This window comes from Carcharodon carcharias, chromosome 21 (assembly GCF_017639515.1).
Source record: "Carcharodon carcharias isolate sCarCar2 chromosome 21, sCarCar2.pri, whole genome shotgun sequence".
Classification (NCBI taxonomy): Eukaryota; Metazoa; Chordata; class Chondrichthyes; order Lamniformes; family Lamnidae; genus Carcharodon; species Carcharodon carcharias.
This window is the reverse complement of record NC_054487.1, coordinates 30,259,874-30,285,958: the sequence shown is the minus strand read 5'-3', so window position 1 is coordinate 30,285,958 and position 26,085 is coordinate 30,259,874. Positions and strand designations below refer to the sequence as shown.

The window sequence follows — 26,085 nt, the reverse complement described above, 5'->3', positions numbered from 1 at the left end:
TGGTAACAAATGGATACTGAGCTGACTTATGGAGTCAGAGCCCCCCAGATGTGTGTTTTTAAATCACGGCATGATTAAATGATTTAGAAATTATATGAGGGAGGCTGAACAAGATAAGGAAAATTTTGATAGTGCAAATTCTATATGACCTATGGGACAACTTGGCTTTGTGTATTGAGTAGACTTATTGTTCCATGTTTTCTTCAATGTTAGCTGTGTCACAGTGGTAGCACTGTCACTCACATGACTTTAAGTCTCACTCCAGAGACTTGAGGAAAAAAATCTAGGCTAATACTCCAGCCTTAATGCTGCACTGTTGGACATGCCATGTTTTGAATGAGTTGTTGAACCAAGATCCTGTTTGCCGGTTCAGGTGGAAATAAAAGATCCCTTGACACTTCTTCAAAGAAGAACAGGGGAATTCTCCCTGCTGTACTGGGCAGTATATATCCTTCAAACAACATCACTTATCAAACACAAATAATTGGTCATTATCACTTTGATTAATGAAACCCTGTTTTGCGCAATTTGGCTACCAAATTTTCTACATTGCAACAAAGGCAACACCCCCAAAGTAGTGTGTTTTGGGCCATCCTGAAGTTGTGAATAAAGCAACAACTACTTGTATTTTTTAGCACCATTAAAGTAATAAAACATCCCAAAATGTGGAAAAAAAGTTCTACCTTCCTAATTACAGGAATCTAATGGGGTAGTGTGTTATGGAGGTTAGGTGCAAGGGGAATCATCCTTGGGAAATTGTGGTGTGCCTTCTTACCATCAGATTCAGAGTGATGTTGACAGAATCCTTGAAGCCTGCTTCCTTGACCGTAGTTGGTGAGTGGCCTGAGCATTTTGAGCAATGAGTGGAAAAACGGAGCAAAATTTGTCCTTACTCTTCATGTAGTATTAACTTAGTTCCTAGTGATTGCAGTCCCACAACACAAAACTGTATGGTTTGTCATGAATTAGCAATCGAAAAGGTCATAGGAATATAGTTGTTGGTGTGAAAAATGTTTCAATGTTGCATTTGGATATAATGCAATCTGAATCAGGTCCAATCTGCTCATGGCATCATTGTAGCCCAGTGCTACCTGTCACAAGAGTTGAGTTGTTAGCAATTAAACTGTCATCACAATGGAAGGCAGTAGTGATCCATAGCCAAGAAAATGGTTCAGGATGGCATCAGCACAAATATACCCCAACAGTGTAGACAGGAGCCCTTTATCAAAGGATAGGTGATGTTGCATTCGGCAAGGGAGAGAGTAAGGCCCCGAAGCTTGTCGTCCATTGAGCTTGGCAATAACGAAAGAATAATAATGTGAAATGTACAAACAAGGAATGCTACAGAACCCAAAATAAGAAATGGGAAAAGAGAAATTAAACAGGCTAGTGTTGTATCACAGCAGTTGGTAAAGGCTGAGTTGTTTAAATCCCAGAGGGAAACTTGAACAACTGTCATAACCTATATTTTCAATTGGTATGTTTGAGATGCGGCTCTGAATTCAGGAATAAGAACACCGAGTTTCAAAAGGTTTTTCATGTAAAACTAAATTAAACATTTATTAATTTAACAACAAATTAAACACATACACATGTCTACATATTACTACCATAGTAACTTTTAAACAAATCCCCAAATTAATCACTCCCAGGTAAATCTTCACCAAGGCAACAGTAACTCATAGACTTTAAACAGGCACCGGGCAAAGTACATTTGAACTTACAAATTTAAAATGAGGTTCCTTTAAATTTTTTTCTTTACAAGCACAATTGTAGGCTTACAGGCTAGTTAGATCTTAAATGTCTCTGACTTAGACACACAAATTCCTTTCTGCTTATAAGCTTCTCCTTTAAATGTAAATTTTCCAGTGTAATACTAGGCTTGTTAATTTTACCTCTCCTAACAATATTCCTTTCATTCCACCAATTTTATTAGCAATTTAAACAGGTTGCTTAGCGTCTCCCAGCTGGATGCAAGATTTTACCCATTCTTTTGAATGGTTTATTCAGCAAATGCAAATTTACACTTTACCTTCTCCTCCTTATGCTTATCTAAGTAATATCTCAAAACTACAATACATCAAAGCACCTAGACTAGCTGGCTTTAATCCAATTAAGGTACACATAGACACAGACCCTACTACAATTCCAATTTACAAATGATTTCTAATAACATTATATAAATTAATATCTCTTCATGACACTAGGGTTATATGAAGTATGGTGGACAGGGGAAGATGATTTCATGAATTAAAAAATGAGAATGTTCAGGAGGAAATAAATAGAAACAAGGAGCAGCAGAGACAAGGAAGCTGCCAAATGTGGGAGTCAAGTGAAATGTGAGTCAGATAGACAGACTGATGCTAGTGAAACTAAAAGGATAACCAGTGGACATTACCAAAATTTGGATATATGCCTACAAGTGAACATCCAGTCAAGGAGGTTGACGTAACGTTTGATACAATTGAAAAACTAATTGAGCAGGAGAGTGGAAAGAGCTATTTGGTTGTTATGGGAATTGGAACAGTATTGTTGGAGAAGGAAGAGATGAAAAGGAAAGAGGACCATCTGGTCTTGGAAAAAGAAATGAGTGAGGCCTAAGACTGGTAGATTTTTGCAAAAGAACATGACTCATGAGAAGAAACACAGCAGAAAGGACTGAAAATGATGTACATGGAAAATATTTGGCAAAACAGCAAGATTTCAGCTGGACTTTATAATAGTGAGGCGAAGATGCAGAAATAGAATTAAGAACTTTAAAGCTCAACCAGGAGCCACCCAGAATCCGATCATAATCTTGTGAAAGTGGAAACAGTACTCTAACTGAAGAGGATCCAAGGTAGAAAATGGTGGAACCTAGAGAGGCTGAAAGCTTAGTAAGCTTAGTTGCTTAGTTACTAATGCTCTTGCCTGAATCAGCAGATTGTGGGTCAAGCCTCCCTATAGGCTTTTAGCTCAGGGTACAGTACTGAGGAAGTGCTATACTATCAAAGGAGTTGAGACATAAGACCTACGCTCCGGCGTTCAAGTTGGTGTGAAAACAACATTCAAAGAAGTGCAGAAGGTTCTCCCAATGTTTTGTCCAACACTATCAAAAACAAATGATGTGGTCATTAATTCATTTGATGCTGGTGGACTTTTCTATATGCTTAGATTGGTTACTGTATTTGTCTGCATAAGAATGACTGCACTTCAAAAGGTAATTCACTAGTTGTAAAGCATTGAAGAAGTGATAAGGTGCTACATAAATGCAAGTTCTTCCTTTTCCCTGTGTTACTGCTGGGATCTCAGAATAGTGTAGTATTGGGGGCATGGAATTATCATACTATGCCTGCTTGAACTGTGGAAAAAAACAAGCAGTTAAATGGAGAGCACATTTAGCAATATAAGACCTGTGTGAAGTATGCAGAAGCAAAGGAGATTAGTAGAACTCAGCGGAAAGGACTGAAAACAACAGCAATAGAGAGTAAGGAAGGTGTTTTATTAACAGATACTGGTGAAATAAAAGAAATCACAGAATCACATTTTAGCTGTACAGAAGGAGGCCATTCGGCCAATCGTGTCTGCACCAGCTCTCCAAATGAGTATTATGACCTGGTGCCATTGCCCTGCCTTTTCCCATACATTGTTTCTATTCAAATAATCATCTAATGCCCTCTTGAATGCCTCGATTAAACCGGCTTCCACCTCACCTCCAGGCAGTGCATTCCAGACCCAAACCACTCTTTATGTGAAAAAGTTTTTTTCTCACATCACACTTGCTTCTTTTGCAGATCACTTTAAATCTGTGCCCTCTGGTTCTTGATCCTTTTATGAATGGGAACAGCTTCTCCCTATATACGCTGTCCAGCCCCCTCATGATTTTGAACATCTCTATCAAATCTCCTCTTACCCTCCTTCTCTCCAAGCAGAACAGTCCCAACCTCTCCAATCTATCTTCATAACTGAAGTTTCTCACCTCTGGAACCATTCTTGTAAACCTTTTCTGCACTCTCTCCAATGTGTTCACATCCTTCCTATAATGTGGTGCCCAGAACTGTACACGCTACTCCAGCTGAGGTCTAATGAGTCTGTTATATAAATTCAGCATAACCTCCTTGTTCTTGCACTCTATGCCCCTCTTAATAAAGCCCAGGATATTATAGGTTTTATTATCTGTTCTGTCCTGCCACCTTCAATGGTCTATGCACATATACACCCAGGTCTTTCTGCTCCTGCACCCCTTTCAAAATTTCACCCCTTATTTTATATTGTCTGTCCATGCTCTTCCTACCAAAATTCATCACCTCAAACTCCTCCACATTGAACTTCATCTGCTACCTATCTGCCCACTCTATCAACTTGTCTATGTCCTTTTGAAGTTCTACACTGTCCTTCTCGCAGTTCACAACACTCCCAAGCTTTGTACCATCCACAAACTTTGAAATTGTCTCCTGTACATCAAGATCTAGATCATTAATATATATCAGGAAAGACAAGAGTCCCAGTACTGAGCCCTGGGGATATCCACGACAAACCTTCCTCCAGCCCGAAAAATATCCTTTGACCATTACTCTCTGCTTCCTATTTTTCAGCCAATTTTGTATCCACGTTGCTACTGTCCCTTTTATTCCATGAGCTATAACTTTTCTCTCAATCTGTTGTGTGGCACTTTATCAAATGCCTTTTGAAAGTCCATGTACACCACATCAACAGCATTACCCTCATCGACCTTTTCTGTTACCTCTTCAAAAAACTCCAGCAAGTTAGTTAAACACGACTTCCCTTTTAGAAATCCATGCTGGCTCTTCCTTAACAGCCCATATTTTTCCATCTGACTACTAGTTCCATCCTGAATAATTGTTTCTAGATTCCTGCCCACCACTGAAGTTAAACTGACTGGTCTGTAATTGCTGGGCTTATCCTTACAACCTTTTTTGAACAAGGGTGTAATGTTTGCAATTCTCCAGTCCCCTGACACCTCCCCTGAGTCTAGGGAAGACTGAAAGATTATGGCCAGTGCCCCTGCAATTTCTACTCTCATTCCCTTCAATACCCTTGGATGCACCTCGTCCGGTCCTGGTGCCTTGTCAACTTTAAGTACTGACAGTTTATTCAACACTTCCTCCTTTTCAATTTTGAACCCTTCTAGTGACAGAGTTTCCTCATCTGTCACCGTGATCTGGGTAGCATCTACCTCCTTGGTAATGATGGATGCAAAGTATTAATTTAATACCTCAGCCATGGTCCCATGTGGACATCCAAATTCCCTTTTTGGATCCTAATCGGCCTTATTCCTCCTTTTACCACTCTTCTACTATTTATATGCCTATAGAAGACTTTGGAGTTCCCTTTTATGTTGGCTGCCAGTCTTTCCTCATAATTCATCTTTGCTTCTCTAATATGCTTTTTCACCTCCCCTCTGAACCTTCTTTATCCCTCTTGGTTCTCAATTGTATTTTCTACCTGACACCTATCATGAGCACACTTTTTCTTTTTTATCTTAATTTCTATCTCCTTTTTCATCCAGGGAGCTCTGGATTTGTTTGCCCTACCTTTCCCTTTCAATGGAATATACCTTGACTGTGCCCGAACCAATTATTTTTTGAAGGTAGCCCATTGTTCAGCTACAGTTTTTCCCGCCAATCTTTCATTCCAGTCTATTTGGCCCAGCTCCATCTTGCGCCATCGAAGTCGGTTCTTGTCCAGTTAATTATTCTTACTCTGGATTGCCTATCATCCTTTTCTATCATCATCCTAAAACGTACAATACAATGATCACTGTCCCCTAAATGGCCCCCCACTGACACTTGATCAACATGACTCACCTCATTTCCAAGAACCGGGTCCAACAGTGCATCTTTTCTTGGATTGGACACATACTGCTGTAGAAAATTTTCCTGAACACAACCTAGGAAATTTTGCCCCTCTCTACCCTTTACAGTACTACTGTCTTAGTCTGCATTCGGGTAATTAAAATCACCCATTATAACTACTCTATAATGCTTGCATCTCTCTGTAATTTCCCTGCAGATTTGTTCTTCTGCATGCTTCTCACTATTTGGCGGTCTATAGACTACACCATGCAATGTAATTGCACCCTTTTTGTTCCTCAGCTCTAGCCAAATTAATTCTGTCCTTAAACCCTCTGGGATGTCCTCTTTCTCCAGCACTGCAATGCTCTCCTCAACCAATATTGTCACCCCTACTCCTTTCTTTCCTTTCCTTTCTTTTCTGAACACCTTGTACCCAGGAATATTTAACATCCAGTTCTGTCCTTCCTTCTCTGTTATCGCCACAACATCATATTTCCATATGGCAATCTGCGCCCATAACTCCCCAATCTTATTTACTATACTCCGTGCATTCACATACATGCATAGTAACCCTGATTTTGATTCTGTTTCTTTCTCCCTCACCTCAACTTCACCTATTAGCTTACTATGTCCTATACTAGCGCCAGTTGTCCCTCCCAGTATTTTGTGCACCCTGGTATTCCCCTCTAATATTTTCTCTCGGTTCCCACACCCCTGCTGAGTTAATTTAAAGCCCTCCCAACAGCACTAGCAAAATGTCCCGCTAGGAACTCAGTCCCAGCACTGTTCAGGTGCAACCTGTCCGGCTTGTACAGGTGCCATCTCCCCCAGAGCCAGTCTGAGTACCCCAGGAATCTAAAGCCCTCCCTCCTGCACCATCTTTCCAGCCACACAATCATATGCCTTGTCCTCCTATTTCTGTACTCACTGGCACATGGTACTGGGAGTAATCTGGAGATTATTGCATTTCAGGTCCTGCTTGCTAATTTTCTACCTAGCTCCCTGAATTCTGATTGCAAGACCATAATCCCCTTCCTACCTAAGTCATTGGTACCAATGTAGACCACGACCTCTGCCTGCTCATCCTCACCCAGAAGAATGTCTTGCAGCCGCTCTGTGATATCCTTGACTCTGGCATCAGGGAGGCAACATTCCATCCAGGAATCATGTCTGTGGCCACAGAAACGCCTGTTTGCTCCCCTAACCAATGAATCCCCTGCCACTATTGCTCTTTCTTCTTCCTCCCCACCAGTATATCTGAGCTGCTCGTGGTGCCACAAACTTAGCTCTGACTGCACTCTTCTGATGAACCAGCACCCTCATCAGCTTCCAAAAACGGAAAACCAATTTGTGAGCAGAACCGCAGGGGACTCCTGCACTACCTGCCTACTTCTCTTGGACTGCCTGGTGGTCCCCCATTCTCGCTCTGTCTCCAGGCCCTTAAACTGAGGTGCGACCACCTCTCTGAGCGTGCTATCCACATAGTGCTCAGCCGGGACGTTGATAGCAGGGGATTCAGCGATTATAATGCCTTTAGATATCAAAGGGAGACGGTTGGATTCTCTCTTGTTAGAGATGGTCATTGCCTAGTACTTGTGTGGTGCAAGTGTTACTAGCCACTTTTCAGCCCAAGCCTGAATGTTGTCCAGGTCTTGCTGCAAATGGACAGGGACTGCTTCAGTATCTGAGGAGTCACAAATGGTGCTGACCATTGTGCAATCATCAGCTAACATCCCCATCTCTGATCTTATGATGGAGGGAAGGTCATTGATGAAGCAGCTGATGATGGTTGAGCCTAGGACAAGATGAACTCCTGCAGTGATGTCCTGGGACTGAGATGATTGACCTCCAACAATCAAGTTTACTAATCTGTGCAAAGATATTTACTTATCAGGAGAATGGCCAAAGGACTTGATGCAGGCAATAATGAGCACCATAAAGAAGCCAAAGCATGCCAACATTCTGACTGTCATACAGTCAGTCTGGTTGCCCGTGCATCAAACATTGTGTTGAGAATTGTAACAAAGAGACTCGGTGGGAAGGTGCAGAACAACATAGGAGATGATCAGTTTGGATTCCAGGGAGGAAGAGGGGTGAGAAAAGCAATCAGTATTATAAGATTAATGAGTAAAGGCAGTTTAGAAATTGGATAGGAATTACGGGCAGAATTTTGCCTTAGGTTGGTGGGCGGGCCCCACCAGCTTGACCGTGGGCGGGCAGCCGAACTCCACGGCCAAAGCGGGCCCTTGCACGCGGAAGAGTGCACTGCTCCCTGAGACTAAGTGCTGTCTCAGGGAGATCACTGACAGTGCTTCAAAGTGTCAAAATAGAAAATTTTTAAAAAATATTAACATGTCTCCCTCATGTAACAATGTCACACGAGATGGGATATGTTAATAAATCTCACATAAAGTTTATTTAAGATTTTGAAAACGGACATGAAACCTCATCCCGCCAGTGGAAGCCCGCTGGGGCTCTTGGCCTGCCCGCCAGCCTTAATGTTGGATGGGTAGGGTCTTTAATTACCTTAATTATCCTGTCAATAGCCTCAATTGGCCAGCTGATTTCACTATCCGCCTGCCTTCCTGAATATTTAAATGGGGCGGGATGACGTCGGGGGTTCCTCCCAACGTCATCCTGCATCATCTTCCTGTCGGTGAGTGGGCCCCACCCCCAAATTGCTGACAGGAAAATTCAGGCCTACATGTTTGGTTTGTAGATTTTGAAAAAGCATTCAATCAGATTAATTGGATTAAGCTCTGGACAGTGCTGAAAGACATTGGAGTAGAATGAAGAGATAGGCAACTCGTAGGGCAGAATCTTCTGTTCGGTGTGTGGGGGTGGGCCCCACACGCCGATGTGTAAAATGACACGTGGTGACATCAGGCATGCATCCTGACATCACTGCGCGTCATTCCAATCATTCGATTGGCGGGCAAGCACCGGAGCCAGCTGTGCACCTGCTGAATTGCCAAAGGCTTGTTAAGGCCATTAATAAACTAAGTTAGCAATCTGACAGGGCTGCCCGACCAACCTTAAGGTTGGCGGGCAGGCGAAGAGATCAGATGGCCTTCGCATTTTTCATGAAACCTCATCCATGAGCGGGATGAGGTTTCAGGAAGGGTTTATTCCATTAATAAAATTTTTAAAAACATTTCATAAACATATCCTAGCTCATGTGACACTGTCACTTGAGGTCACATGTGTAAATGATTTTCAGCTTTCTCTATTTTAAATTTTAAATCTGAAGTTAATCACCCTGAGGCAGCTCCATGCCTCAGGGAGGTTTCTACGCTATTTCGCTTTCATGCGCGCAAGAGCACAGGCCCCAACTTTCTCTCCTCCCCCCGCCCGCACAGATAGCGCTGAGTGCTACCGGGCACGCATCATGCTGGGTGGGCCTTAATTGGCCCCCCCCCACGTAAAATGGCAGCGCGTAGCTGATCACGGGCGGCGATTGGCTCTGTGCCTGCTCCCGACCAGTTCTCCTGACGGGGAGAAAATTCTCCCCATAAGAAATCTGTACATGGGATAACCAGCAACAGTGAGAATAGTCAATGCAGAGTCAGAACAATGTATAATTGGAAGAGAAGTTCAACAAGGGTGTTGTTTATCATCAGTCCTCTTTAATCTCTTTGCAGAAGCAATGATCAAAGAAGGGTTGAAACTGGCAAAAGATTGGGGGCGAATGATAGCATCCATTAGATTTGCAAAAAAGACCACTTGCCCAGAAAGCAAAGAAGAAGGATTACAAGAATTCATAGATGGACTCTTAACAACAGGCATGAAATATGGAATGAAAGTGAACATTGGCAAAACTAAAATGTTATGGAAAGGGGGTGGTTAATTTAAACAGCCCTGATTTCTTCTCTCACCACCCGTCCATAAGCAGAAAGGTGTTTTGATTTGCTTTCGCCTTTATAAGTAGCAGGATATTTCCCAGCCCCTCAGTTTTGGTGTGATCCAATTTTCTATTATTAACCCCACAGCAAACTCTAGATAGAATGAACTCAAAGTGTTAGTTTATTTGCACACACTTAAACACAGGAGGAGGGTACCAACCTTGTCTCCTTTGCACTCTTACAGTAAAAGAGATAGAGAAAAGAAAAATTTACAGGGCAAAAACCACTGAGAAAAAAACCTATGGTTTCACATGAGTCCAGAGACCAGAATTCAAGTCCAATGAGACACCCCTTCGTGGAGATTGGCTGGTTGAAAACTGATGCTATATAATTTGCTTTTGCCGTGGAATTGACTTTACATGAGAAGGTAGGCATGCAGAGATTAATCAGTTTTGTAGGCAATGGTTCAGAAGTTCCAGTAGAAACAGTGTACTTGGGGCCAGCTATTCAACCTGGGCAGAGCCCTTTTTCTGTGTGGCTTGTAGATGGTGAGATAGCAGACTGAGCTTTGCAGTTCTACAAGGCACAATTACTGGTTCCCCAAGCGAGGTCCATGCCACATGTCTCCCATCTCTCCACTCTGGCTTTGACAAAGGATGCTTATCCTTTTTCTGGGCCCTTGAGATTTTTAAATATTCCAACCGTTAAGTTTTGAAAGGGAATTTATGTGTTCTTTGTCCTAGCAGATGAATAGGTTCCGGTTGGCCTGGCATAGCTTATGAAATGCAGATGGCCTTTGTATAGTTCTCATTGAATTTGGTCTCAAAGCCCACAGGGGGTCATTAGTGTGTCTTCAGAGATGAAGAGGTGATACTGCCATGGTACCTCCTTTTGTTCAAAGGTCACAGACATAGCTTAGCCATTGTAAAAGGTCTTTATCCAGTTTTCAAAATTTTAGAAATGTTAGAATATTTTATAAATATACACATATATATAATACATATCTCAAAATCGCCAAGAAATATTCATATATTCATAGAAGGAAAAGAACGAGAACAGGTGCAAGCATTCCACTATTTAGAAAGCATAATACATGTGGATGGAAGGTACAACAAAGAAACATGAACAGGGATAACAATTGGAAAGGCCATATTTGGTAATAAGAAATGGTTGCTAACTGGAAAGCCGAATAAACAACTCAAGAAGCGATTTGTAAACAGCTTGATTTGGAATGTTGTGGTGTATCAATGTGATACTTTTACCTTATGGAAAGAGGAGACCAACTTGCTTAATGGCTTTGAAATGTGGATTTGGAGGAGAATGGAAAGGATCAGTTGGACAGAGAAAATAAGAAATGATGACATACTGTAGAGAATGAACAAGCAAAGAAATTTGATGAACACAATTTGGAAAACACAGAGTCTGGCTAGGGATATGGAAAGGCTACTATGAGGCAAGAACCTGCCTTTGGACAGAGCACATATGATGATGACAAACAGAAAATACTGGAAATACTCAGTACACTAGGCAGCATCTGTGGAGAGAGAAACAGAGTTAACATTTCAGGTCAATCACCTTGCGTCAGAACTGGAACAAGTTAAAGATCTAACAGGGTTTATGCAGGTCTAAACAGGAAAGGGAGCATGGGCTGGGGAAGGAACAAAAGGGAAGTCCTATGATAGGGTGGAAGGCAGGCGAGATTAAATGACGTATGGGATGATGGTGCTAAGCAAAAGGATATAGTAATGGACAAGAAATGAAATAAAATATTGGTCCTAACGATTTGTGATGGGAGCAGCAGGGTTTGATTGAGGGCCCTGTCTCCCAAGGTAGAGGGGAATCCCCACTAAAAGAAAAAGGAATTCAGATCGGTAGCATTGGTATGGAAGGTGTCATCATCAAAACAGATGTTACATAAACAGAGGAACTGGGAGAATAGAAGCAGGCAGGTATCTTATTTGTCAGCTGTGGTTCAGTTGATAGCATTCTTGGCTCTGGGTTCTGGTTTCAAGTCCCACTGCAGAACTTGAGCACAAATATCAAGGCTGAAGCTCAGTGCAGTATCAAGGGTGTACTGTACTGTCAGAGATGCCATCTTCCAGATGAGATGCTAAACCGAGAGCCCATCTGTCTGCTCAGGTGGGCACAGAAGACCCCATGTCACTAATTCAAAAAAGAGCAGGGGGAGATATCCCCAGTGTCCTGGCCAATATTAATCCCTCTATCCAACATCTCTCAAAATAACAGATTATCTGGTCATTATCACATTGCAGTTTGTGTGAGTTTGCTGTGCACAAATTGGCTGCCACATTTTTTCATTCATTCGTGGGATGTGGACTTCACTGGCTGGGCTAGGATTTATTGCCCATCCCTAGTTGCCTTTGAAAAAGTGGTGGTGAGCTGCCTTCTTGAACCACTGCAGTACATGTGGTAAAGGTACATCCACAGTGCTGTTAAGGAGGGAATTCCAGGATTTTGACCCAACGACAGTGAAGGAATGGTGATATATTTCCAAGTCAAAATGGTGAGTGACTTGGAGGGGAACTTGCAGGTGGTGGTGTTCCCATCTATCTGCTGCTCTTGTTCTTCTAGATGCTAGTGGTTGTGGGTTTGGAAGGTGCTGTCGAAGGAGCCTTGGCGAATTCCTGCAGTGAATCTTGTAGATGATACACACTGCTGCCACTGTGCATTGGTGGTGGAGGTAGTGAATGTTTGTGGATGTGGTGCCAATTAAGCGGGCTACTTTGTCCTGAATGCTTTCGAGCTCCTTGAGTGTTGTGGGAGCTGCACTCATCCAGACAAGTGGAAAATATTCCATCACATTCCTGACTTGTGCCTTGTAGATGGTGGACAGGTTCTGGGGAGTCAGTAGGTGAGTTACTTAACGCAGGATTCCTAGCCTCTGATCTGCTCTTGTAGCCACAGTATTTCTATGTCTAGTTCAGTTCAGTTTCTGGTCAATGGTAACCCCAGGATGTTGATAGTAGGGGAGTCAGTGATGGTAATGCCATTGAAGGTCAAGGGGTGATGGTTAGATTCTCTCTTGTTGGAGATGGTCATTTACTGGCACTTGTGTGGCATGAATATTACTTGCTACTTGTCAGACCAAGCCTGGATATTGTCCAGGTCTTGCTGCATTTGACATGGACTGCTTCAGTATTTGAGGAGTCACGAATGGTGCTGGACATTGTGCAATCATGAGCGAAAGTCTTCACTTCTGACCTTTTGATGGTCATTGATGAAGCAGCTGAAGACGGTTGAGCCCAGGTACTATCCTGAGAAACTCCTGCAGTGATGTCCTGGAGCTGAGGTGACTGACCTCTCACAACCACAACCATCTTCTTTTGTGCTAGGTATGACTCCAACCATTGGAGAGTTTTCCCCCCAATTCCCATTGACTCCAATTTTGCTAAGGCTCCTTGATGCCACGCTCGGTCAAATGCAGCTTTGCTCAAGGGTCAAGGGCGGTCACTCTCACCTTGGGAGTTCAGCTCTTCTTTCCATGTTTGAAGAAAGGCTGTAATGATGTCAGGAGCTGAGTGGCCCTGGCAGAACCCAAACTGTGCATCAGTGAGCAGGTTACTGCTGATCAAGTGCTGCTTAATAGCACTGATGATGACCCCTTCCATTACTTTACTGATGATGGAGTGTGCACTGATGGGGCGGTAATTGGCCAGGTTGGATTTTTCCTGCATTTTGTGTATGCGACATACCTGGGCAATTTTCCGCATAGCCAGGTAGATGCCCATGTTGTAGTTGTATTGGAACAGCTTGGCTAGGGGTGCAGCAAGTTCTGGAGCACAAGTCTTCAGTACTATTGCCGGAATGTTGTCAGTGCCCATAGCCTTTGCAGTGTCCAGTGCCTTCAACCGTTTCTTGATATCATGTGGAGTGAATCAAATTGACTGAAGATTGGCATCTGTGATGCTGGGGACCTCCAGTGGAGGCTGAGATGGATCATCCGCTCGGCACTTCTGGCTGAAGATTGTCTTATCTTTTGCACTGATGTGCTGGTCTCCCCCATCGTTGCGGATGGGGATATTTGTGGAGCCTACTCCCTCAGTGAGTTGTTTAATTGTCCACCAGCATTCCCGACTGGATGCGGCAGGACTGCAGAGCTTAGTTCTGATCAGTTAGTTGTGGGATTGCTTAGCTATGTCAGTCACTTTCTGCTTATGCTGTTTTGCACGCAAGCAGTCCTGTGTTGTAGTTTCACCAGCTTGACACCTCATTTTTAGGTATGCATGATGCTGCTCCTGGCATGCCCTCCTGCACTCTTCATTGAACCAGGGTTGATCCCCTGGCTTGGTGGTAATGGTGGCGAGAGGGATATGCCGCACCATGAAGTTACAAATTGTGGTTTTGTACAATTCTGCTGCTGATGGCCCACAGCGCCTAATGGGTGCCGAGTCTTGAGTTGCTAGATCTGTTCAAAATCTATCCCATTTAGCACAATGGTTGTGCCACACAACATGATGGAGGGTATCCTCAGTGTGAAGATGAGACTTCATCTCCACAAGGACTATGCAGTGGTCGCTCCTGCCGATACTGTCATGGACAGATGCATCTGTGGCATGCAGGTTGGTGAGGATGAGGTCATGTATGTTTTTCGTACTTATTGGTTCCCTGACTAACTGTCGCAGATACAATCTAGCAGCTATGTCCTTTAGGCCAGCTCAGTCCGTAGTGGTGCTACTGAACCACTCTTGGCGATGGATATTGAAGTCCCCACCCAGAGTACATTCTGCGCCCTTGCCACCCTCAGTGCTTCCTCCAAGTGGTGTTCAACACTGAGTAGCACTCATTCATCAGCTGAAGGAGGGCGATACATGGTAATCAGCAGGAGGCTTCCTTCCCCATGTTTGACCTGATGCCATGAGATTTTCTGGGGTCTGGAGTTGATGTTGAGGACTCCAGTGAAACTCCCTCCTGAGTGTACCGCCACGTCTGCTGGAACATACCCAGGAATGGGGATGGTGGTGTCGGAGCATTATCTGTAAGATATGATTCCGTGAGAATGACTATGTCAGTCTGTTGCTTGATTAATCTGTGAGACTAGTCACAGCAGCTCTCCCAATTTTGGCACTAGCCCTTAGATGTTAGTAAGGAGGACTTTGCAGGGTCGACAGGGCTGAGTTTGCCATTGTCATTTCCGGTGCCTAGGTCAATGCTGGGTGGTCCGTCTGGTTTCGTTCCTTTTTTGAGACTTTGTGTTTGATACAACTGAGTGGCTTATGAGCCCATTTGAGAGGACACTTAAGAGTTGACCACATTGCTGTGAGTCTGCAGTCACATGTAGGCCAGACCAGTTAAGGACAGCAGATTTCCTTCCCTAAAGGACATTAGTGAACCAGATGGGCTTTTACGACAATAGATAATGGTTTCATGGTTGTCATTAAAAGTCTAAGTAGACTCTTAATTTCAGATTTTAATTGAATTCAGATTCCACCATCTGGCATGGCAGGATTTGAACCCAAGTCCCCAGAGCATTTCCCTGGGACTCTGGTTACTAGTCCAGCAACAATGCCATGAGACCATGGCCTCCTACATTACCAGAGTAACTATACTTCAAAAAGTACTTCATTGGCTGTGAAATGCTTTGAGACATCCTTTGAGGTGGGCATGAAAAGTGCTTTTTAATTGCAAGCATTTCTTTATTCTTTTTATCTTCGTACAATGGCAACTTAACTGTAAGCTTGCTGACACCTACCTTTCTGTGCTCTGTACGTGCTTAAAAGCAGCAACAGTTCTTAACTTTTTCCAGTTCTAATGGAAGGTCATCGACCTGAGACTTTGGGCTGAATTTTACAGGCCCCAGATGGTGAGAATAGAGGTGGAGACTTATAAAATAGTGCTGAGCGACATGGAGATGGATCCTGTCACTGTCCAGTTGCTGGGGATGTTTCCCAACTGTGGTCTGCAAGGCAGATCTGTTGTCTGCTCCATGGACACGGGAGCCGATTTTCATATTTAAAGACCCAATTACTGGCTGCCAGTAAGTACGGGCTCTGGACAAGCTTTTCACCCTGATGCTGGGGCCCCAAAGCCCTTAGTAATATACAGCCTGTTAACCCTATTTCTCTCTATAGATGTTGCCTAACCTAAGCATTTCCAACATTTTCTGTTTTTTTCCAGGTTTCCAGCGTCGAGTATTTTCATATAGTTGTGTGCACTCTTCTGAGATTGGTGTCAAGACAGATTATTGGACTGTAATAGAGAGACAAATATAATTTGACAGTTTCTACACTATCTAACTTGTGGATGCTTAATGCTGACACTTGTAACCTAGAATGGAAAATTGTTCCCTTATACAGTCTTTTATTAATGGTTCAAAAATTCACTTCTCATAAGTAAATATTCCAAATTTGCAATATTGAATATTTGAAGAGAGGAACAGAGAATAAATTGGAAGGAGACATAGGTAAAGCCCACATTGTACCCTGCACTAGCTGACTCATAAACAGAGAAATTCTAATGAGATTGGATCCCATATTTGCCCACCTTAATGCAGAAACAAGAGGCAACCTGACAGGGCTGCCCACTGCAGTTAAAACAACCTGTAAAGACAAACCAGGCAAAATCAGTGTAGCTCTACCTGATGTGGATGTGGGAGAGACCCCTCCTATAAGGCAACATTATCTGGGTCCAGAAAAGCTGGCCCATGTTCAGGAGAAGATTAACCACATTTTGCAGTACCCACTAGTGGAACCTGGCAGCAGTAACTGGAACACCCCAGTTGTGCCTGCGCCAGACTCTAAACCGGAATTCCTGCAGGAGGCCAAAATCAAATCAGATTAACAATAGTGCCTGAGTTGAGCAACTGAATTCCCAGGTTACGAAGGTGGACGGGGAAGAGTTAAGCTTGACAAGAACTGCTCAGCTACAGTCAAAAGAATTGGAAGTTAGAGTGAGAAATCCAGATTATCCCTACAGGTAACCCAGTGCAGCTTGACTGTTGTAACAGCCTCAGTGTTAACCGTCATGTAAAACTCCAAGACCCTTTAGACCAGGCTTGCACAACCTTTTCACATGGGCAGGGGGGCCACATTTCAAAATTTGTCCCACTCAAGGGGCCGATGAGAATATTTCAGAAAGGTAAAGTTTGGCACAACATTAAACATGAATTTCAACAAAAACCTGAGGTATCCAAAGAAACAACTTGCTGAGCAAAAAAACAATGCTCTCCCCCACAAGAGGAAACATTCTCTCTCTTTCCATTCTGTCAAAACCTTCCATAATTTTAAATATCTATTATTAAAGCTAAATTTGGTTTCTTAGATGTATTGGTTGCTACTTTCTTTCAATACACTGGAACCATTGGGTTTGTGGTTCGTGAATAATTAGCCTATTTATGATATTTGACTTAAACACATGCAGTGTCATATTAGTGGCACAGGGGAATGCATTGCAGTAAAGAATAGTGCACAACTTAGAAGGCACTGGACATCACAGACTAAATGCTCCAATTGTACAGAACTGGAGGTCAATCTTTCACATGCTGGAAATCCCACTTAATGCAAAGATGTAGCCTGATCACCCACAATTTTCTTCCCTCAAGGCTATTTATGTATGGGCGAAATTTTAAGGTTATTTATGTATGGGCAGGATGTTCTGGTGCTGCTGAAGTCAATGAGCTTTTGAACAGTTTGCCACATTTTACTGCCCAGCCCCTGCTGCAATGGGGCTGTAAAGTTCTGCCCTAAATGTGTGAAGTCCACAACCAAAGTCATAGGTAGGCTGCAGCAGGCCTCAGAAGCTTGACACAGCATAGAATTTCCAGCAGCTTTGGTGCTGCCTTAAAAAAAAAATCTAGTGTGCAGATTTTCCTATGTGTTAAAATGAAAACCACTCACTCAACCAGCAGGGATATAGAGGACACTGTCATGCTCAGTTTTGTTGTAGCAGAAATTGCATAGAATTTACAGCATTGATATAGGAATTTGGCCAGCTGGTTTGTGCTGGTGTTTATGCTCCACACGAGATTCCGCTTACCCTATTCCATTTAGCCCTATCTGCATACCTTTCTATTCCTTTCTCCCTTATTCACTTACATGGTTTCTCCTTAAAGGAATCTGTGCTATTTCCCTTCAACTACTCTTTGTGGTAGCATGTTTCACATTCTAACATCTTTCTGGAAAAGAAGTTTCCCTGAATTTTTCACTGGATTTATTAGTGGCGATCTTGTATTTATGGCCCTGAGTTTTGTACTCCCCCACATGGAAACATTTTGATAATTTTAAAGATTTTTGTTAGGTTCTGCATTCAGCTTTCTCTTTTTTGCAGTAAAGAGGACCAGCCTATTCAGTCTTCCCTGATAGTTAGAACCCCTCAGTTTTAGCCACCCATGCAAAACCTTTTTGAATCTTCTCCACTGGCTATATATCCTTTATGAATGTACACAGTACAATGATGGAAAATAGAGCACATGATGTATTTCAGTCATTTATATATTAATGAAATGGATGGGAACAATGAAGAATCATGCGGTGCAACTTGGAAGGAATTTCACACTAACATCTACTGGATTTATAGCAGTTTGCAATGTAACTCCAAAAGGAAATCTACTCTACATGTAAACTGAAAACTAATAGGTTTTACTTTAATAAATCAATTATTTATTTGTTACAGCTGGCCCTTGAACCAGCAGGTTACATCTCCTTTAATTACACCCACACATTGTTCTCACTCGTACTCTGTGCTTCATCAATGTTATACTCCAAAAAGGCAGGTTGTACAGGATAGAACTGGAACCAATCTCTACACAATTTTATAAGCATTTATTTATAGGGATACATATTGCAAACCTTTGTTCCTTTTATAGGGGCACAAGTAAATCCTTAGTTAATGCCCACCACTTGCAGATAATTGATATACAATTAACAGATCCCCTTCCCCTCCTAAATAAAAATTAGAGTTTATATGCACAACCATAATTTAAAAACAAATTAAATCAAAGACCTGCATTTTCTGTACAAAGCATTACATTGAAGGACACCCCTCCTCCAGGACCCCTAGCAATTTTTTTATGCATGCATTTCTTTTTGTAAAACATTCCAACAGTTAATGACGTGCATCCACCCATTTAATTTTAGTAGTTTCCTTTCTCTTCAGCATTTGTTTTAAACCAATATGGTCAATCTCAACCTTTTTTCACTTATGTTTTACATTCACTTGCATTATTCCAGAATAAATGGTTATCTACACAACATTCAATGGGTATACTATCCTCAGTACAGCTACCTTATGGAATCTCACTTTTAAAATATTTAATAAAATAGAATCCCATATTCATTGCCTCCATAACAGCCTTGTTTCTGCAGCCTCAGTACTTTTAAGAACTTTTTTATTTTCTTATTTTCCTAAACTAAAGGGCAACATTTCCCATTCCACTAATTGTAAATATTATGAAACCAGTTGCACGAGAAAACCCATCAGAACGTTTAACATGTGAAGCACTGTTAAAAATGACTAGCTTCATGGTTTTTTGGTAACCCAATGATGAGAACTTAAGTACAGTTTTATTCAAAATTGACTTTCTTAATGTTTTATTTGGCATTAAAATGTTTGTGCTTCATCATAGTACTTAACTCCGACACATCCAAACGAGCATCTGGTCTAGCCTGAGTGCACAACCAGGCCAATCAAGCAGTTACTCTGTCTCCTCTTCAGATATGACATCGCCTTTCTATGATGACCTGGTACAATTAACCAGGATGGGAATAACATTCTCTGAATAGGATTATTGATTTAAAGTTATTCCAGACATCGTTTGCTTAATACCTAAACCAGTATATTTTAAAGCCCAAAAAGCCTAACTCCCAATTTTAAATTCCACTCTAATTTTGTTAGGAACACCATTCTCAAATTCTGCAGGACTATCCCTTAAGAAATTATCAGCAAGAAGCGTGAAGATGTTTGAAAATTTTCATTTATTACACCAATAAAACATGGTGGTATCAACTCTTGGTTGAGCACAACCTATTTTCAGGAAAACAGATCTCCCTGAAAAATACCATACACTGGAGGCATCACTCAGGTATAGATGCGTTTGTTTAGGTTCCATAGTTTTCTTAATGTATCTTTGGGTGCTTTCAGAAATTCTTCCCTCTGAAAAGTATCATCCTGCAGAAATGTAGAATTTATGTCAATTGACCTACATTGCCAAAAGAGCTAAACAGATTTTCAAGATTACTTTCCGATTTGTGGGAGAATACACTCTAACATCTGTATCACTCAAATCACTTCAAAAACCTTGCCAACCAGCCTCACGTTAGCCTTAAAACTCCCATCTGTAAGGACTTTTCAACACAAATCCACCAATATGACAAAGCTAGTTGAGTTCAGAATGAACTTCAAATGCTCTTCTACAATTGTATCTAACTTCCTTTGTTTTGACACTCTCATTCATTTATCCTCAAGTTTATTGATAGCCACCAAAACTTCATGATAATGAGGACTTCTGCTTCTAGTTCTGTCGCGAGATTGCTCTGCAGCGTTTATTTAATTGCCTGATCTATTCAAGCTTCGACCCCGACTTCCACTTTTACAGTTGTTGGGACTACTATTGTGAGACCTCCCTTTTGCATTTTTTGAGGCTCTTTCTCCAGTATGGATCATTCTCCAGCACAAGAGTCACTTACAGACTTATTTGCACTTCATATTTTTCACTCCTTCACCCCATTCTACCAGGTCCATGGACCTCTCTGCTTAACTATCATCCTAAACATTCATCCAATATTTATATTTTCCTGCACATCTCACTGTTGTTGCTTCCCTCGTTTCACTAGACTATTCTGGGATTTATGTTACCTGAGTACCCATCCAGGACAATTGATCTATCTATGTGATAGCTACCCTGTGTCATGATCACTCACATGACCACTACTCACATTCTGCTCCTCAGGACCTTCATTATGAAACTGGAGCATTTTGAGGTACAAGGTGCCTTGTTTACTTCTATCAACTGCTTGGAGTTTGAGATATTGTAATTAATTCTGATTAATGGTGATGAAGGAACCAAGAATACAAGAAATACGGGCAAGAGTAAACCATATGGCCCATTGAGCATGCTCTGCCATTCAATATAATCCTGGCAGATCTTGGACTTTAACTCCATTTTCCTGCCTGCTCCCCATATCTCTTGATTCTCCGAGATACCAGGAATCTGTCTATGCCAGCCTTAAATGTATTCAAGGATGGAGCATCCATAACCCTCAGAGGTAGAGGATTACAAATATTCATAACTCTTTGAGTGAAGTAATTTCTCCTCATCTCTGTCCTAAATGATTGACTCCTTCCTGAAACTGTGCCCCTGTGTTTTACATTCCTTGAGCAACAGAAATAATTTCTCAGCATTTGCTCTGTCAAGCCCCTTCAGAATCTTGCATGTTTCAATGAGATCACTTCTCATTCTTCTAAACTTCAGAGAACATTGGCCCAATTTGCTCAGCCTCTCATCATAGGACAATCCTCCCAACCAGGGACCAATTTAGTGAATCTTCTATTACCTCCAATGAGTATGTAGGTGACTGCTAAGGCCAATTTGCACCCAGAAGGTTCTACTGCAAATAGGACAGGGTACTGCAAATGATTGCGTTTTGGATGATTTGCCGGTTCGGGATTTCTTCTTCCCACGTTTTCTCTCTGCCTCTGATATGCGCTTGCTTTCAAAGACGGCCATGCTGTTTTCTGTTTGGCTGCACCAGTTGAGGTGATCCTGGGCAGTCATCTCCCTTGAAGTTGATATCGAAACTTAAGTGAAGCCTTCATAGTTTCCTTGCAGCGATTCCTGTTGGTCAATGGATCCAAGCCAGAAGGTGAAGTACAAAGATAACACAAATCTTTTCTTTGATAGTAGGTTTATTCACAGGATGCAGCCTTATAGATCTCTGCCTCTGATCTAATGCTGCAGTGTCCCAGTTGATCCAAGGACTGGGATCACCTATAAACAATCAAACAATGCCCATGCCTATTTATCTTTAACAACATAGTCAACAAACCATTAACAGATTCCCCTTTCTTTCTTTCAAACAAAAAACTTTATAACCAGTGCCTAGAAGGGTTCAAAATTGATAAGGAGGAAGTGTTGGATAAACTGTCAGCACTTAAAGTTGACAACGCGCCAGGACCAGATGAGATGCATCCAAGGATATTGAAGGAAGTGAGAGTGGAAATTGCAGGGGCTCTGGCCATAATTTTTCAGTCTTCCCTAGATTTGGGAGAGGTGCCAGAGGACTGGAGAATTACAAACATTTTGCCCTTGTTTAAAAAAGGATAAGCCCAGCAATTACAGACCAGGTAGTTTGATTTCCGTGATGGGGAAGCTTCTAGAAACAATTATTCCGGATAAAATTGGTAGTCACATGGAAAAATGTGGGTTGACTAGGAAGAGCCAGCATGGATTTCTAACTGGGAAATTGTGTTTCACTAACTTGCTGGAGTTTGTTGAAAAGATAACAGAGAGGGTTGAAGACGGTAATGCTGTTGATGTGGTGTACATGGACTTTCAAAGGCATTTGATACAGTGCCACAACAGACTTGTGAGAAAAGTTAAAAACAGAATACAATGGATGCTGGAAATCTGAAATAAAAACAGAAAATACTAGAAAAACTTAGCAGATCTGGAAACATCTGTGAGGAGAGAAACAGATATAAGTTCGTATAACTCTTCAGTGAGAAAAGTTATAGCTCATGGAATAAAAGGGACAGTAGCAACGTGGTTACAAAATTGGCTGAGTAATAGGAAGCAGAGAATAATGGTCAATGGATATTTTTCAGGCTGGAGCAAGTTGGTAGTGAAGTTCCCAGGGGTCGGAATTGGAACCCTTGCTTTTCCTGATATATGTTAATGATCCAGATCTTGATGTGCAGGGGACTATGTCAAAGCTTGTGGATGATACAAAACTTGGAAGGATTGTAAACTGTGAGGAGGACAGTATAGAACTTCAAAAGGACATAGACAAGTTGATGGAGTGGGCAGATAGGTGGCAGATGACGTTCATTGTGAAGAAATGTGAGGTGATGCATTTTTGTATGAAGAACGTGGAGAGACAATATAAAATAAAGGGTACAATTCTAAAGGGTGTGCAGGAGCAGAGGGACCTGGGTGTATATGTGCATAGATCACTGAAGTTGGCAGGAGAGAGCAGTTAATGAGGCATACAGTACCCTGGGCTTTATTGATAAGGGTATAGAGTACAAGATCAAGGAGGTTATGCTGAACGATTGTCGTTGACATCTTTTGATGATCTGCTTCTATCACTGCTTGTTTGTCCCTACAACCACACCACCCCCCCTCCACCTCTCTGTCTCTCTATCTCTCCGTCCCCCACACACACACCTTAAACCAGCTTATATTTCAACTTTTTCCTGGACTCGAACTCAAGTTCTGTCGAAGGGTCATGAGGACTCGAAACGTCAACTCTTTTCTTCTCCGCCGATGCTGCCAGACCTGCTGAGTTTTTCCAGGTAATTCTGTTTTTGTTTTATAACACAAGACTTCCCTCTTTTCGGATATCCAATAATTTCCTGGACCACGCATTTCTCTAAAAAACAGTCGGAAATTGATTACTTGCATTGACCCATTTTACGTTCAAAATCTCTTTACTTTCCAACATTTCCTTTATATAAGCATGATCAATCCTTAACCTTTTCTCAGTGACGCCCTTTGTCGAATGAGCATTATCCCAAAGAGAACAGTTATCCACATAGCATTCTGTGAGCACACTTTTTTTCAGAATGCCCCTTGTATAGGATTTCCTTCAGTGCGTCAGATAAATACAATCCCACATCAATCGCTTCTACTAGCATCAGTGTTTTTGCAGCTAGGGTGCTTTTAACCTCCTGTTTTGTTTTCTGGCTTCCCAGGCCAAGAGACAACATTACAACTTTACATTTATCCCCACCAAAAATATGATGCACCCAGCCATACTGGAATATTTGTCCGGGAGATTGTCACTAAAAAGGGCTAATTTCAATTCTTTTTGGTCACCGAAAGCTAGAAACTTGAGCATGCATTTCTCCGAATTTGACTTAAGGTTTCGTTTGCCCTCAGAACCTCTTCAATTATAGGACAGGGTATACAGTGAGAAATAATGAGGGCTTGTGAGAAAGATAAGGCGATAATCATTTTAATCTACATATAGATTGGACAAATCAGATTGGCAAAAGCAGCCTGGATGATGAGTTCATAAGACTATTTAGGGGACAGTTTCTTAGAGCAGCGCATTTTAACATCAACCAGAGAGCAGGCTGTACGAGATCTGGTAATGTGCAATGAGATAGGATTAATTAATGACATAATGAAGACACCCCTATGTAGCAGTGATCATAATATGATTGAATTTCATACTCAGGTTGAGGGAGAGAGGAATGGATCTAAGCCGAGTGTTATAAACTTAAATAATGCAGTTTATGAGGCCATGAAGATAGAGCTGGCTGAAGTGAACTGGAAATTAGGTTAAGGGATATGTCAGTAGAGATGCAGTGGTGGACATTTGTAATAGGGAAATTGGAATCTATTATTAAGGAGCTTATAGGGGGCACTTTAAAAATCTCAGTGCAATCAAGCAGAGGCAACATAGTTTTGTGAAGGGGAAATCATGTTTGACTAACTTATTGGAGTTCTTTGAGGAAGTAGCAAGCAACATGGATAAAGGGGAACCTGTGCTGTACTTAGATTTCCAGAAGGCATTTGACCAAGGTGCCATTTCAAAAGTTACTATACGAAATAAGAGCTCATGGTGCAAGGGTTAACATTATTAGCTTGGAAGAGGATTGGCTAACTGGCATAAAACCGAGAGTATGCATTAATGGGTCTTTGTCTGACTGGCAGGATGTGACTAGTGGAGTCCCGCTGGGGTCTCAACTTTTTACAATTTACATCATTGACTTAGATGAGGGGAGTGAAGGCATGGTAGTTAAATTTGCAGATGACACAAAAATAGGTAGGAAAGTATGTTGTGAAGAAGACACAAGGAGTTTGAAGATGGATATAGTTGAGTTGAGTGAGTGGGCAAAAATCTGGCAGATGAAGTATAATGTGGGGAAATGTGAAGTTGTTCATTTTGGCAGGAAGAATAAAAAAGCAGAGTATTACTTAAATGGAGAACAACTGCAGGAAGCATGTAAATACATTGGAGGTGGTTCAGAGGAGGTTTACCTGGAATGAGTGGGTTACATACCTGGAATGAGTGGGTTATCTTATGAGGAAAGGTTGGATAGACTGGGCTTATTTTCCATTGGAATTTTGAAGAGTGAGGGATGACTTAATTGAAATATATAAGATCCTGAATGGTCTTGACAAAGTGGACGCAGAAGAGATGTTCCCATTTGTGAGTGAACTAGGGGGCACTGTTTAAAATTAGAGCTCATCCTTATAGGACAGAGATGACATTTTTTGAGTGTTGTCCAACTTTGGAATTCTCTGCCTCAGAAGGCAGTGGAAGTGGGGTCACCAAATATTTTTAAGACAGAGGTGGATAGATTCTTGTTAGGCAAAGGAATCAAAAGCTATCAGGGATAGATGGGAAGGTAGAACTCTAAACACAAACAGATTGGCCATGATCTTATTGAATGGCAGAGCAGGCTCGAGGGGCCAAATGGCCTACTTCTCCTACTTTGTATGTTCCTATGTTTGTATGTCAGTGTGAGTTTTGCAGCTGTGCTAAGTATGTGAGGTTGAGGTGAAGCGATGAATGTGAGATAAAAACAAAAGATGTTGGAAACCTTCAGTAGCTTGTGCAGAATCTGTGGATAGAAACAGAACTATTGAACTGAAAAGTTAACTTTCTCTCTATAGATGCTAACTGACCAGTTGAGTGTTTCCAGCACTTTTTGTTTGTCCTTCAGATTTCCCTCATCTGCAGTATTTTGTTCTGGTATTAATCTGAGATATGAGTCTTGGTTGTTGAGATTATTGGTAGGAGAGTGAAGGGATGGTGCTGAACTGAGCAAAGTTTGAGGCTAGTGATTCATTTGTAAGGATTCATTTGGATTCACTGACCTTGACCACTTGTGTGAGATCATTGAATGTCTTGCAACAATGCATCCAGATCCTCAGGGATCTGGATACTGTTGGCCAATGATTGCGCCGCTACCTGAACCACTGCTTTCACATTCTGTCAGAAGGAACTCCTGGTCTCTTGTGCATAGAGCACAACTTTCCTCATGCATCTCCTCTGCTAAGACCTCTAGTGCTGCGATGGGGAGTGTTAGAGCATGCTTTCTGCAATGTTGTTCCATTTTCCGTGTTTTTTCCGCTTGACCATTCTTCTCCAGCAACTTATGTCACCTGCTCCAGTCAGAATGAACGTCCCCTTTAGAGGCGCAGGCTGACTTTCAGTGATGTAGGCTAGCTATAAGTGGTGCTCAGGTCTGCAGCCACTTAGCAGTGTGCTTAATGTTAGCTGTACACTACAACCATAGTTTTGAACAGGCAGCATGAAGTT

The 26,085-nt window shown here is 41.9% G+C and overlaps 1 protein-coding gene across 12 annotated transcripts in view; it reads left to right on the top strand.

Annotated features, from left to right (window-relative positions):
• erc1b (ELKS/RAB6-interacting/CAST family member 1b) overlaps positions 1–26,085 on the top strand; it is a 1,202,158-nt gene that overhangs the window by 438,268 nt on the left and 737,805 nt on the right. The window lies entirely within an intron of this gene.